Genomic DNA, 14,046 nt, shown 5'->3' on the forward strand with positions numbered 1-14,046 from the left:
TGTCTCATCATCCTTAATTTCCATTCTATTTCTAGATTAATAATCTGTGAATATTGAGTCTGTAGAGCTTTAATATCCTTTTGTGTCTGCAAATTCTTTGGGTTGCCTCTGAGGATCTTCTCTTTATCTTTCAGTTGGTCCAAAAATTTATCCTTTTTCTCATTCTGTATCTTTCTCCTAATTGAATTTTGTTGAATGAGGAATCCTCTCTCTCTTTTTTTAAAGATATTTATTGCAATTTTCTTTAAACAACAAAAAAACCACCAAACATATAAAATACCATCACCACAGAAAAGTCAAAGTAAGATTAAGAAAGATAAACAAAGAGTAGAAGAAAAATAGATATAAAATGCAGTTGTTAAACAATCGTATTTTCATGATCTTAAGACTTCCTCGCATCTCCCTTCTCTGCGTTCTCAGTTCGATAGTTATGGACAGCAATTTATTACCTTATTTCAATTCTTAACTTTTCTCAAATGTTATGTCCCAGATTTTAAAATCTTTAAATATCTTTATCAACTTAATTTCATATATCATAGAGCCAGATTACTGCTGCCCTGTTACTTTCAAACGTGCATTCTCCTAACATTCATACTGTCAGGGGTTCAGGAGCAGAGGCAAGGGCAAGGGAGGAAACAGAGAGCGAGGGGGAGGAGGCAGAAGAAAAGATGAGTGATGACGACGACCCGAGATCTCCGAGTCTTTCCAGTGAATCAGAAGATTCACAGAAAGGAGCACCAGTGGCCAGGGCAAGGGGGGAGCCTAGGGGGACACCCCAGGAAGAAAGGGCCAGAGGGGACTCAGAGGGGAGCAGTTGGAAATCGGGACCAGCGTCACCGCCAGAGAGCAGGGGAGAGGAAGGGCGCCAGGTATCAAGTGCTGGCAGCTCACAACAGGAGGGAGGGCACGAGTCAGGAGTGGCCACACCTCCATCGGGGAGCGAAGAAACGGTCAGACGGAAAGTGGAAGGTTGGGCGCGCGCGCCAAGTTCAAATGCACAGGAAGGTGGCGCAGTAAGCAGCCCGGAAAGGGAGCCAGGTCCTAAAGCCCGGCGCAAGGAGACAGGAGGGTCCGGGGGGTCGGCGTCAGAAGAATCCCGGAAGGAAGAGACCCCGGGGGGCAGAGGGACCCAGAGAAGAACAGTCAGGCGGAAAAGGTGGAGTAAGGCTAGGATATTAAGTTGGTGTACAAGGGGCGGAGACTCAGACGGAGCTTCGCCGGTCTAACCCATAAGACGTAGAGTTGCACGCAGCAGCTTGAGAATGGAAACTGTAACTCAATAAAGACTTTTACTAAATGATCGCTGGCTAGCGTGATCCTCTGTGAGCTAGGATCTGGAAGCAGCTCTGACACATACAATTTGTAGTGTTTTTGTAAATAGTCTTTGAATTTTTTCCAGTCCTCTTCCACCGTCTCTTCTCCCAGGTCTCGAATTCTGCCGGTCATTTCAGCAAGTTCCATGTAGTCTATCAGTTGCGTCTGCCATTCTTCCAGTGTGGGTAAATCTTGGGTCTTCCAGTGTTTCGCAATAAGTATCCTTGCTGCTGTAGTTGCATACATAAAAAAAGTTCTATCTTTCTTTAACACCCCTTGGCCGACAATGCCCAAAAGGAAGGCCTCTGGTTTCTTAAGGAAGGTATACCTAAATACCTTTTTTAACTCATTATAGATCATTTCCCAGAAGGCCTTCACTCTCGGACAAGTCCACCAGAGATGAAAGAATGTTCCTTCAGTCTCCTTACATTTCCAACATTTATTATCATGCAAATGGTATATTTTTGCAAGCTTGACTGGGGTTATGTACCACCTGTATATCATTTTCATAATATTTTCTTTCAAGGCATTACATGCCGTAAACTTCACACCGGTGGTCCATAACCTTTCCCAGTCAACAAACATAATGTTGTGCCCAATGTCCTGCGCCCATTTTATCATGGCTGATTTAACTGTTTCATCCTGCGTATTCCATTTCAACAGCAAGTTATACATTTTTGAAAGTACCTTAGTCTTAGGTTCTAACAGTTCTGTTTCTAGTTTTGATTTTTCCACCTGGAAACCTGTTTTCTTATCTGACTTAAAAACCTCTCTAATCTGAGCATAGTGTAACCAGTTTTGCACTTTATCCTTTAATTTCTCAAAACTCTGCAGTCTCCAAGTATCTCCTTCATTTTCTAATATTTCCCAATATTTCGGCCAATTGGCCTCCATATTGAGTCTTTTCTGGGCCTTGGCTTCCATTGGTGACAGCCACCTTGGGGTCTTATTTTCCAATAAGTCTTTGTATTTTGCCCAGACATTAAACACTGCCTTCCTGACAATATGGTTCTTGAAAGACTTATGGATTTTTACCTTGTCATACCACAAATATGCATGCCATCCAAAAGCATTGTTAAACCCTTCCAGATCCAGGACATCCGTGTTCTCAATAAGAATCCAATCCTTCAACCAGCAGAGAGCTGCAGATTCATAATACAGCCTCAAATCTGGCAGGGCAAACCCCCCTCTCTCCTTAGCATCTGTTAGTATTTTAAATTTTATTCGGGGCTTTTTGCCCTGCCAGACGAACTTAGAAATATCTCTCTGCCATTTTGTAAAACATTCCACTCTGTCCACAATCTGTAGGGTCTGAAACAAAAACAACATTTTTGGCAATACATTCATCTTAATCGCAGCAATTCGGCCCAACAAGGAAAGTTTAAGTCTTGACCAACTTTCTAAGTCCTTTTTAATTTCTGTCCAACACTTCTCATAGTTGTCCTTAAATAAGTTCAAATTTTTGGCAGTCATGTTCACCCCCAGGTATTTCACCTTTTTAACCACTTTTAGATCTGTCTCTTTGTTTTTTTTTCCAAAACCTTAGTCTTTTGCTTGTTTAGTTTGAAACCCGCCACCCGACCAAACTCATATATCAGTTCTAAAACCCTTTTCGTGCTAGATTCTGGCTCCTGCAATGTCAAAACCAAATCATCTGCAAAAGCTTTGAGTTTATACTATTTGGCTCCAACCTGGATCCCTTCAACCAACCGGTCCCCTCTAATCATATTCAGGAGCACCTCCAGGACCGAGATAAATAGCAAAGGGGAAATAGGGCTGCCTTGTCGTGTTCCTTTCTCAATCTTAAATTCTTCTGTCACCACATTGTTAACTATTAATTTAGCTTTTTGTTCTGAATAGATTGCCTCTATGCTATTTTCAAACCCCCGTCCCACTCCCATCCCTTCCAAGTTTTTTTTCATAAATTTCCAAGAAATGTTGTCAAAGGCCTTCTCCGCGTCTATAAAAATCAACACAGCTTTAGTGTTGATGTTCATTTGTAAAAGTTCCAAAATGTCAATAATATTTCTAGTATTATCAGACAAGTGTCTGCCTGGGAGAAAGCCTGCCTGGTCTTTATGAATTACTTCATTTAACACTTTTTAAGTCTATTTGCCAAAATGTCAGCAAAAATTTTGTAATCCACATTTAGGAGGGAGATGGGACGGTAGTTCTTAAGTTGTGTCTTTTCAGTTTCTGATTTAGGTATCAGTGTGATGAAAGCCTCTTTCCACGATTCCGGTGCCTTCTTCCCTTCCATAATCTCATTGCAAACCTCCATTAGTGGTAGTGTCAAATAGTCTTTCAATATCTTATAGTACTTGGAGGTGAGCCCATCTGGTCCTGGAGATTTGCCCAATTGCATATTCTGAATGGCACCTTCAATCTCTTGTTGTGTTATTTTATAATTCAGGATTGTTCTATTTTCTTGAGACAATTTTGGTAGGCCATTCCTTTTCAAAAATTGATCTATCTCAATCTCATTTTGCGGCCCTTGAGTATAAAGTTGTTTAAAGTATCTCTGGAAACAATTTCTAATCTCCACGGGATTCTGAATATTTTTCCCTTCAATCTCTAAATTGGTAACCGTATTTAATTTTTGTCTCTTTTTCAGTTGCCATGCTAGCAACTTTCCACATTTATTTGCTGATTCAAATGATCTTTGTTTCATTAACTTAATTTTCCACTCCACTTCCTGATTTATCAATTTGGAATATTGAGCTTGGTAGAGTTTAATTTCTCTCAGAATCTCTCGTGACTTCGGTTTCGATCTTAACTTCTTCTCACATTCCTTAATTCTCTCCAAGATCTTGTCTTTTTTCTCATTCTGTGCTCTTTTCTTTATTGAGTTCTGTTGTATCAGAAACCCTCTTATTACGGCTTTGCTAGCGTCCCAGATTACTCTTTTTTCCACCGTAGTGTTCAAATTTATCTCGAAGTAGTCCTTCAAAACTTTTTGGGCCTTTTTGATGATCTCCTGATCTCTAAACAGGTTGTCATTCATCCTCCATCTAAAGGAGCCGGTTGTAGTTAGTCTCATATCCATCTTTACTGCGTTATGGTCGGAGCAGGTCTTTGGGCAGATTTCCACTTTTCTAGTCTTAGGTGCCAGACCTCTAGATATCCAAATTTGGTCGATTCTTGTCCATGTCAGTTGGGCTTCAGAAAAGAATGTTCCTTCTCTTCCTAGGGGTTTTTTTGTCCTCCAGATATCAATCAAGTCCATACTGTCAGTCAGTTCAAAAAAAGTTTTAGGTAGTCTGCCATCTTTTGTAACATTGTGGCTTTGTGACTTATCCATATTTGTAGACACCACCCCATTCATATCTCCCATCATAATGATGTTACTATAGTCCAGATAGTCCAGCATTGTCTCATGCAGCTTCTTATAAAATTCCGATTTTCCTTCATTCGGTGCATAAATTCCCAATATCAAAAACTTTTCACCCTGAGTTTGTATTTCAATTGCCAAAATTCTTCCTTGCTCATCTTTGAAAAGAAATTTTGCATAGATCACCACTCCTCTCTTTTTTACTCAGTCCGATGAAATAAATTCTTGGCCTAATCTTTTATTAGTTAACACTTTTCTGTGGAGTCTAGTCACATGTGTTTCCTGCAAGCAAATAATGTCCAATTGTTCTTTCTTTAATATGTGGAATATCCTTCTCCTTTTTTCCGGGGAGTTTCCCCCATTAATGTTCCAGCTGAGAAGTTGCAGAGACATCCTGGGCAAATCTGTTATTCGGTGGGTGGTGGTGTCTTTTTCTCCTGGTCAGTTGATCCCAAAGGTGTAGGTGCTGGCGGCAGCGGTGGCCAAGATTCAGGCCCTGTAATCCCTTTCTGAAGGTCTTCTTCGTGGTCATTCAAAAACTTATCTTTATCCTCTGGTGTTTTAATTTTCACCTTCTTCCCTCTAAATGTAAAAGATAATCCTTGAGAAAATTCCCACCTGAAAGGAATTTTATTTCCTCTAAGCAGCTTTGTCAGTTCTGTGTAGGTGGCTCTAAGATCCAAAAGTTGTTTAGGGATATCTTTATAAATTTCAGCTCTCGTGCCCTGAATTACGAGGGACTTTTCGTAGTGTAGGCCTAGTATTTTATCCCTTTCCTCCTTAGATCTCAAAGTGATTAAACAGTCTCTGGGTCTATCCTTTTTCACTATTCTTCCAAGTCTGAAGGCGGTCACAATTTTAAAATCCTCGTTTTCCTCCAAATTCCAGAACTTAGAAATCTCTTGTGTCAAATAGTCCGTCAGGTTGCCCTGTTCAAGTTCTGAAATTGATCTCAGCCTCAGATTGTTTTCCCTGGAACATAGTTCAACCATAGACAGGTAGGCCTGATGTTCACCAACCTGTTTATGCAATGGTCTAACTTCCTCCTTCACTGCCTCCACTTTCTGGCTGGCCGCTTCCGCCAATTTACGATTCTCAGAAGTAGCCTCAAAAAGTTTCCCAATTGATTGTGCATGTAAGGTAACTTGTTCAGTTAGTTTATTTAGGCTGGCAGTATTTTGGTCAGTCTTAGCAGCTTGTACATCCGCTTTCTTGTCCAATATTTCCAGTTTCTGCAAGATTTTATCTAATACTGAGTCATCTCCTCCAGCTGCCATGCCTTCTAATGGAGTCACCTCAATTTCTGCTTCTTGTGTTCCCAAAACAGTGGGAACCGATGATCTACGCAGCTGGGAAGTCAATGTTGATTGAGTCAGTTGTTTAGCTTTAGCTTTGGCCGCTCTTGTTTTTCCAGTGCCACTCATTCCACTCCCGTCTACGTGCCAAGGTCAGATTCTGTATGATCCCATGGGAAACCGCAAGCCCAGAGAGTAAACAAAAATTTAAAGGAAGGAAGAGGAAAAATACCAGACCCAGACAATTGTAAATCCAAGATTCCACTAGGGGCAGTAAAAACAGGTCTTGAGGGAAACAAAGGAAACTTTTTCCCAAAAGTTTAAATCCAAAACTTATAAATTTTTCTCAATAGCCAACAATGTCCCACCGGCCATAAATTTACAAAAAGACCTTCAACTCTTCTTTGAAATCAGCAGAGTAAATCCTTGCTTAAACAATGTTTCAAAAAAAGTGCAGAGAAAAGTATTTCAAAATAACTAGTCCAGAGACACTCAGATGTAGCAGTTCACTGTAACAGTAACAAAGTCCAGCAACTGACAGCCCCAGCAATTTGGCAGTCAAGTACCTGGGTTTCTTTATAAAATTTTGTAAATCCACAAGGAGAGGAAAACAAAACCTGAGTCCAAAAAGGAAGGAAATTTAAGTCCCTTAATTCCTGTAGCGGCAGTTCAGATCATGCACGAAGTTAAAGCTTTGAACTCTTTTTCAAAGGCATCAGATCAAAGACGTTGCTTTAAAGTTTAGCAGAAGAGGGAGACGGACTTCCTGGTTGCATCTCCCGCTTTATCCGAATTTTTAAAGTTAATTTAGGTTGATTTAAGTCCCTTTTACTCACGGGTTGCTGTTTCCGAATCCAATAGTCCAGGAAAAAAGGTCAGCGCTCACCGACAGCAGCTATGCGGCTTTGCCCTCACAGAAAGAGCGATTGACTCACAGCACCGCACACCCTTCCACGTTCCGAGACCCCTTACGGGGTCCCTTCTTCGTTTCTGGGGGCGCTTTTGGTGCCTGCCGAGTCCCACGGCCACAGGCTCACTCTGCCTGTGGTTTTCCGACGTGGGTCTCCGCTTCGCCGTAGCGGAAGACCCGTATCCGTGGAGCTTCCCCTTCAGCAGCTGAAGGAGACCGCCATTGCCGTTCGCGCCGCCTCCGGAAGTCTCGAATGAGGAATCCTCTCATTACTGCTTTACTGGCGTCCCAAATAACCCTTGTTTCCAATCCCTGGTTCATATTATTTTCAAAATAGTCCTTTAGGGCTTTTTGGGCTTTATTTACAATTTGGTCACTCCTCAACAAATCATCATTCATTCTCCATCTGAAGGTTGCCTGTAGAAATATTTTCATTTCCATACAAAAATTTGTTATGGTCTGAGCAAGTTTTAGGACAAATTTCCGTTTTTGATACTTTAGGAACCAAGTCTCTGGATATCCATAGATAATCAATTCTCGAGAATGATTGATTTGCATCTGAATAGAATGTGAAGGCTTTTTCAGTTGGATTTCAAACTCTCCATATATCTGACAGATCAAATTTATCAGTTATTTCGAAAAAGTCTTAGGTAATCTGCCAGCATTCAATATTTTTTGTCTCTGAGTTCTATCCATTAACGTAGATTCAAATCTCCCATTAAAATTAATTTATAATCCAAATGTTCCAAAAGACTTGTTTCCAGATTCTTAAAAAAATTCTGCTTTGCCATCATTAGGTGTGTAGATTCCCAATAACAAATATTTTTTGCTTTGTGCTGTAATTTCCACTGCAATGTATCTTCCCTCCTCATCTTTAAAGATCAATTTTGGATTCCATTTTTTTTTAACATAGAAAACCACTCCTTTTTTTCCACTTTGTCTGAAGAGATAAATTCTTGACCAAGTTTCTTATTTGATAAAAATTTTCTATGTAATCTTGTAATATATGTTTCCTGTAAACAAATTACATCCAAATTCTGCTTTGCCAAAACATAGTAAATCTGCCTCCTTTTCTGTGGAGAATTTAAGCCATTTACATTTCAAGAATAAATTCTCAAAGCCATGATGATAAATTAAGGGGTAGCTGCTCCCACCCCTGGCAACTGTGGGCTTTCCAATCCAAGTTCCACTGAGTACTTTTGCAGAAATCTGTCTTTCTCTCCAACAGTCTTGATTCTTTGCTTTCTTCCTCCATATTTAAAGGAGAGACCCTCTGGGAATTCCCACCTAAAGAAAATATTTTTCCTCCTCAAAATGTTTGCCAAATCTGTGAAGTCGGATCTCAGGCTCAGGAAGTGTCTAGGAATCTCTTTAAAAGGACGATGGCTTTGTCCTGAATTTTAGTAATGCAGTCCCAAAATGGTATCTCTTTGTTCTTTGGTCTTAAAGACAACTATACAATCATAGGTGATTTTTTAATCCTTTTTGGGGCCAAATCTGTGGGGTTTTTTGGGTGCAGGCTGTGCCCAAGGACACGCCGTGTGATTTGACAGTGAGTTTGGGGTGGCCCAATGCAAAAAATGCTGAGGATACATGAGGATCCCTTCTTCAAAACCAGGTTTTTGCACCATGGTGTCGCTAGGAAGTCATGGATCCGTGTTTCTTCTGGCACAGGTTCTGCCAATAGATATGACGTATAGGTTGACAGTAAGTTTGGGGTGATCCAATGCAGAAACCCTTAAGACTCCATGAGGACACATGGTTGAGAACCACGCTTTGGGGCCCTGGTGTTGCCAGGAAGTCGTGGATCCATGATTTTTGTGGTGTGAACTGTGTCCATGGACATGTCGTGCGATCTGACAATGAGTTAGGGGTGTCCCATTGCAAGAACCCTGAGGATCCATGAGGATCCGTACTTCAAAACCACGCTTTTGGACCCTGGTGTTGCCAGGAAGTCGTGGATCCGTGTTTCTTTTGGCACAGGCTGTGCCCATAGAATTCACGTTTAAGTTGACATTAAGTTTGGGGTGATCCAATGCAAAAACCCTGAAGATCCCTGCTTCAAAACGTTTTTCCGCCACGGTGTTGCCAGGACGCCGTGGATCTGTGGTTTTTGTGTTGCAGGCTGTCCCCATGGACATGACGTATGATTTGACATTGATTTAGGGTTGGCCCAATGCAAAAACCCTGCGGAACCATGAGGATCCATGGTATGGAACGTTTTTCAGCCACGGTGTCGCCAGGAATCCGTGATTTTTGTGGTGCGAACTGTGCCCGTGGACATGACATCTGATTTGGCGGTGTGTTAGGGGTTCACCAATGCAAAAACGCTGATGATCCATGATGATTCGTGCAGCGGAACGTTTTTGAGCCCTGGTGTCACCAGGAAGCCGTGGACCTGTGATATTTGTGGTGCGAACAATGCCCATGTACATGACGTGTGATTTGACGGTGAGTTAGGGGTGCCCCATTGCAAGAACCCCGAGGATCCGTTCTTCAAGACCATGTTTTTGGGCAATGGTGTCAAGTTGTGGATCCGTGTTTCTTTTGGCATAGGCTGTGCCCAAAGATTTGATGTTTAACTTGACCGTAAGTTTGGGGTGATCCAATGCAAAAACCCTGAGGATACATGCTCCAAAACCATGTTTTTCAGCCACGGTGTTTCTAGGAAGCCGTGGATCCGTGTATTTTGTGGAGCACTCTGTGCCCATGGACATGTCGTGTGATTTGACAGTGAGTTTTGGGTGGACCAATGCAAAAACCCTGAGAATGCATGAGGATCCGTTATTTAAAGCCATGTTTTTGGGCCATGGTGTCCCCAGGAATCCATGTTTTTTGTGTTGCAGGCTGTCTCCATGGACATGACGTATGATTTGACGGTGATTTAGGGGTGGTCCAATGCAAAAACCCTGAGGATCCATGATGTGTGATTTGAGGTTTGGGTGTTTCCGGAGGTGGGAAATTGCTGACTCCCACATGGTCGTACTCCAGCCATGCCAGAAATTCAGGGCTGATATGGGGGTAATTAGCCCTGGCAGCCTCCCCAGGGTGGGGGAGGACTGTCTTATAGACCCACGGATTGTCTGAGATTGCCAACTTGCATCAAGGTACAAGTGGCAGTACACTGGGTTGCAGAGTACGGGACAGCTGGCACTCTCCGATGCCATTCTCATAGCCAGGAACATTGTTTGAACAACAAACAAACAAACAAACATTGTTTGGACAATAAACAGACATGGACTGGATTGAAGAAGCTTAAGGAAAAACCTGCAGACGTGTACAGTCCCTGGGGGTTTAAGCTTGGACTTGGAAGCAGGAGTTACGTGCTGGCTGATTTTGCAACGATTTGAGATACCAACTTGGAACAATACACAGTGCAGCCGTTTGCAGAAGTTTTCATATTATGAGGGAGAGAGAAGGCCAAGGGGTGTCTAGCAGCCCCCCCCCCAGGCCCAGAGGGTGGATAGTGCGGTCCCCAAAGTCTGATCGATTGCCAAATGACTGATATTTGTGGAAGACAGTTAATCTACTTTGCAATATTGCAAACAGTTTTGCCTAACAATTTAACTTGGAAGGTACTGGTTCAATAAAGCTCAAAAGGAAGGTTTGGACAATTAATGATTGTGTGCTGGTCCCGTGGGTTACCCAAGAGGCGAGGTCAAAGTCTGGTCTGTGGTCAAAGGTGCAACGTGGAGGCAGTCCGTAGTAGCCGATGCTGGGTGCAGGGTAGGAAGTCGGGTGAAGTCAGGAACAGGCTTGCAAGCAGGGAGCCAGGGCGGGTTAGGGTTCAGGCAGGAACTAGCAACCAACAATGTTGCTCCCGTAACTTGGGACTGCCCAGCTTTTATCTGCCCCGAGGCACAGAGGGACCCTGATCCTCTGGTGACTCGCCTCTCCTGACCTGGAGGCGAGCACTCCTCCTGCGGGAACTTAGTTCCCTCCGCCTCTCTGCCCTGAGCCTCTGCAATTCAGGAGACATTGGAGAGTTACACTCTCTGACGTGGCTGAAAGTCGAGCACCTGCAGGCAATGGGTCCTCCATCACTTCAGGAGCCAGAGCAGACTCAGTTGATGCCTGCACCTGCTCATGCCTCAGCCCCAGCTCAGCTGGTTCTAGAGGCGGGGAATCCTGTGCAGGCTGGGATCCCTCAGGTTCAGCATCTGAGTCTGAATCCCAGGCAATCACAGATTGGGAGTTGCTGCGCTATTAAACTTCAGATAACAGACTTAGACAACATCCCGGATTGGAATAGAGTCAGAGGAAGCTGCGCTGATAAGAAGAAAAAGAAGAAGAGGAGTTTGGATTTGATATCCCGCCTTTCACTCCCCTTCAGGAGTCTCAAAGCGGCTAACAATCTCCTTTCCCTTCCTCCCCCACAACAAACACTCTGTGAGGTGAGTGGGGCTGAGAGACTTCAAATAAGTGTGACTGGCCCAAGGTCACCCAGCAGCTGCATGTGGAGCGGAGACGCGAACCCGGTTCCCCAGATTACGTGATTACCGCTCTTAACCACTACACCACACTGGCTCTCCAAAAAGGTAGTTGGAAAAATATATACTAATAAAGCTGTATTCGACGGATGAAAGTATAAGATGTTTGGCATGATTGAGAATCGTGGCCTCAGGGACACAGAATTATAAAGCGTTAAAATCGAGATGTGGAAGATATGGAAACGAGAGGCAGGACTGAGATGTGGAAATAAGCTTCAGAGATCCAGACTGTGGGGAGCTCCGAAAAATTAATTATAATCTGGACTATAATTTGGTCTTTTTATTTTTTTTTATTTTAATTGGAGTATTATGATTGGATATATTAATTGGATGTTTTTTATTGGAAAATCAATAAAAATTATTTTTAAAAAGTCTGGACGCTATACTCATGGTGATGCAGCCTAGAGCTGCATTAGTTTTTTTTGCTGCTGCATCACTCTCTTGACTCATGCGAGACTTGTGGTCTATTAAAACCCCCAGCTCCTTTTCACATGTACCACTTGCAAGCCCGGTGATCTGCTTCTTATATTTGTGCAACTGGTTCTTCCTGCCTAAGCAGTGCCAGATCATCAAATGGGCAGAATAGACACTGGTCGATGAGCCCCATGCCTTTTAGGAGCCCCGTAACAATGGATCTCGATAGAAAATTACAATCAAGCTTTCTTAGTTCAGTGTTATGCCAACAAGAGGGGGACCCCCAAGATTTTGACTGCCTAGGGGCCTCCACGGGATTTAATCCAACACCATACCTAAGTGTAGAACCTTACATTTGCCCCTACTGAAATCCTCAGAAGCCAATTTCCTCACATAGCAGGGTTCACCACTGTGTCCAACCAGTGGGTCTTGGGGAGGGATCAGTTGCATTTGGGATCCCTCAGCCTAGAGGCAACAGAACTAAGAAAGCAGTCTCTGCCAGAGGCCCCCGAAAGCTACTAGTCGAGGAAATAATGTGACCAGTTATAAAGCAGATGCTTTTGTCTCAAATTCTCGTATCACCACCTTCCATGAAATCAATAGACAGAAATAGGCAAACCACTGTTCTCTCAGCTGCATTACTGCCCACCTCCTTTCTGCAATTTGGAGAAAGCAGCAGCAGCAGCTTACTCTATAGGGCTATTGCAGTTTCATAACTGCTGTTATGAAAAGCATTTTTTTTTTTAATGCCAAGACACCTTAGCCACTCTAGTGGCAGATTCTGACAGCAGCTTTAACCAAGTTGACAAAGCATTGGCTGCTTCTATGTAGTCTGGGGCTTGTTGTCTTAGTGTAGCAGGCCTGTTGTTGCTCCCATACTAGCAGAGTAACAAAACCACTGTGCACCAGGGCCATGCTTATTATCATCAACTTTCTTTTCTTCTTGCAAATATTAAAGTTTGTTGGAAAGAACCAGGGGTTCAGATTAAAAGCAACGGCCACATCCTTGCAGCAGGGCATTGGAAAATACAGTGGCACCTCGGGTTAAGTACTTAATTTGTTCTGGAGGTCTGTTCTTAACCTGAAGCACCACTTTAAGCTAATGGGGCCTCCTGCTGCTGCCACACCGCCGGAGCACAATTTCTGTTCTCATCCTGACCTGAAGCAAAGGTACTATTTCTGAGGTACTACGGTATTTCTGGGTTAGCGGAGACTGTAACCTGAAGCATATGTAACCTGAGGTACCACTGTATATAGGATCACTTCCAAATGGTACCTCTCCTACAATGCCCGAAATAAAGGCTTTCGTCAGTGGGCAGGTGAACAACAACTTTCATGGTCTGACCTTTCCTACAGATCCTGGAAAAAGGCGAAGCAATTTACACAGAACCCCATCTTTCAGAGATGTTTTCAAGAACTGCACAGGGTCGCCAATAATCATTTTGGGAGAATTTTAAGCCCCCATAGAAATCAGCCAGGTTACGATTTGCTCTTCTGGATTCATGGTTGAAGATGTAATGTCTTCAGCTTTGCAGACCTTGCATGCAACGATGCCTAACCCACATCCGTGACTGTATCTTCCTGCTTCTTCTGGAGTGAGCAGAACAGCAGTGGAGGTTACTTACCGCCCTGCACTTAAAGCCACAAACGGGTTGATTGTGTGTGTGGGGGGGGGGGGGATTACCAGAAAGACTTTCCTCTGACTGGTGGAACAGGTTTGTGTGCATTTGCATGATGGTTTCTGGTCTTCTGCGATCATTTCTGAAGACGTAGGAAGGGGAAGAGCTTTTGTGGCGGATGTTTTGCTGTAAGTATAGAGGTGCCCTTATCCTGCATCACTCAAATGTTTACTTTGCACACCGCATAACATAAAACAGAGACCTTGACTACTCTTGCAGCAAAATGAGCCAGTAGAAGGGATCATGGGAGATGCCCTTTTTGAGTATTCCCCTGTGCAAAAATAATAATAAACTCACCAGCAAGCAAGTTAAGCCCAGGCTGAACCTTACTGCACTAGCTTTTTACATGCAGGACTTTCTTTAAATGCAGGAATCAATTAAAAATGTGGTCCCCCTCCTGCAGCCCTGAGGAGATAAAGGTAAGTCTACCTCAGTCCCTGTCACTTCATTCTCACTCTGTTCTGCTCAGCAGCTAGACCTGCACAGGAAATGGTAAAGTGTTAGCTATAACTTTCAAGACAGCAGCCATCTTTTAAGAAACTATATTTAAGGCAGCTGTAATTTTAAGTTTGAAATAAATAATGTATGCTTTTTAGGTATCAGCTCACAAAAC

At 43.0% G+C, this 14,046-nt stretch overlaps 1 long non-coding RNA gene across 1 annotated transcript in view; it reads right to left on the reverse strand.

Moving 5' to 3' along the window:
* LOC310697737 overlaps positions 1-14,046 on the reverse strand; it is an 895,058-nt gene that overhangs the window by 86,189 nt on the left and 794,823 nt on the right. The gene's annotated exons all lie outside the window — the stretch shown is intronic.

This window comes from Podarcis liolepis, assembly GCF_965112155.1.
Source record: "Podarcis liolepis genome assembly, chromosome: W".
NCBI lineage: Eukaryota > Metazoa > Chordata > Lepidosauria > Squamata > Lacertidae > Podarcis > Podarcis liolepis.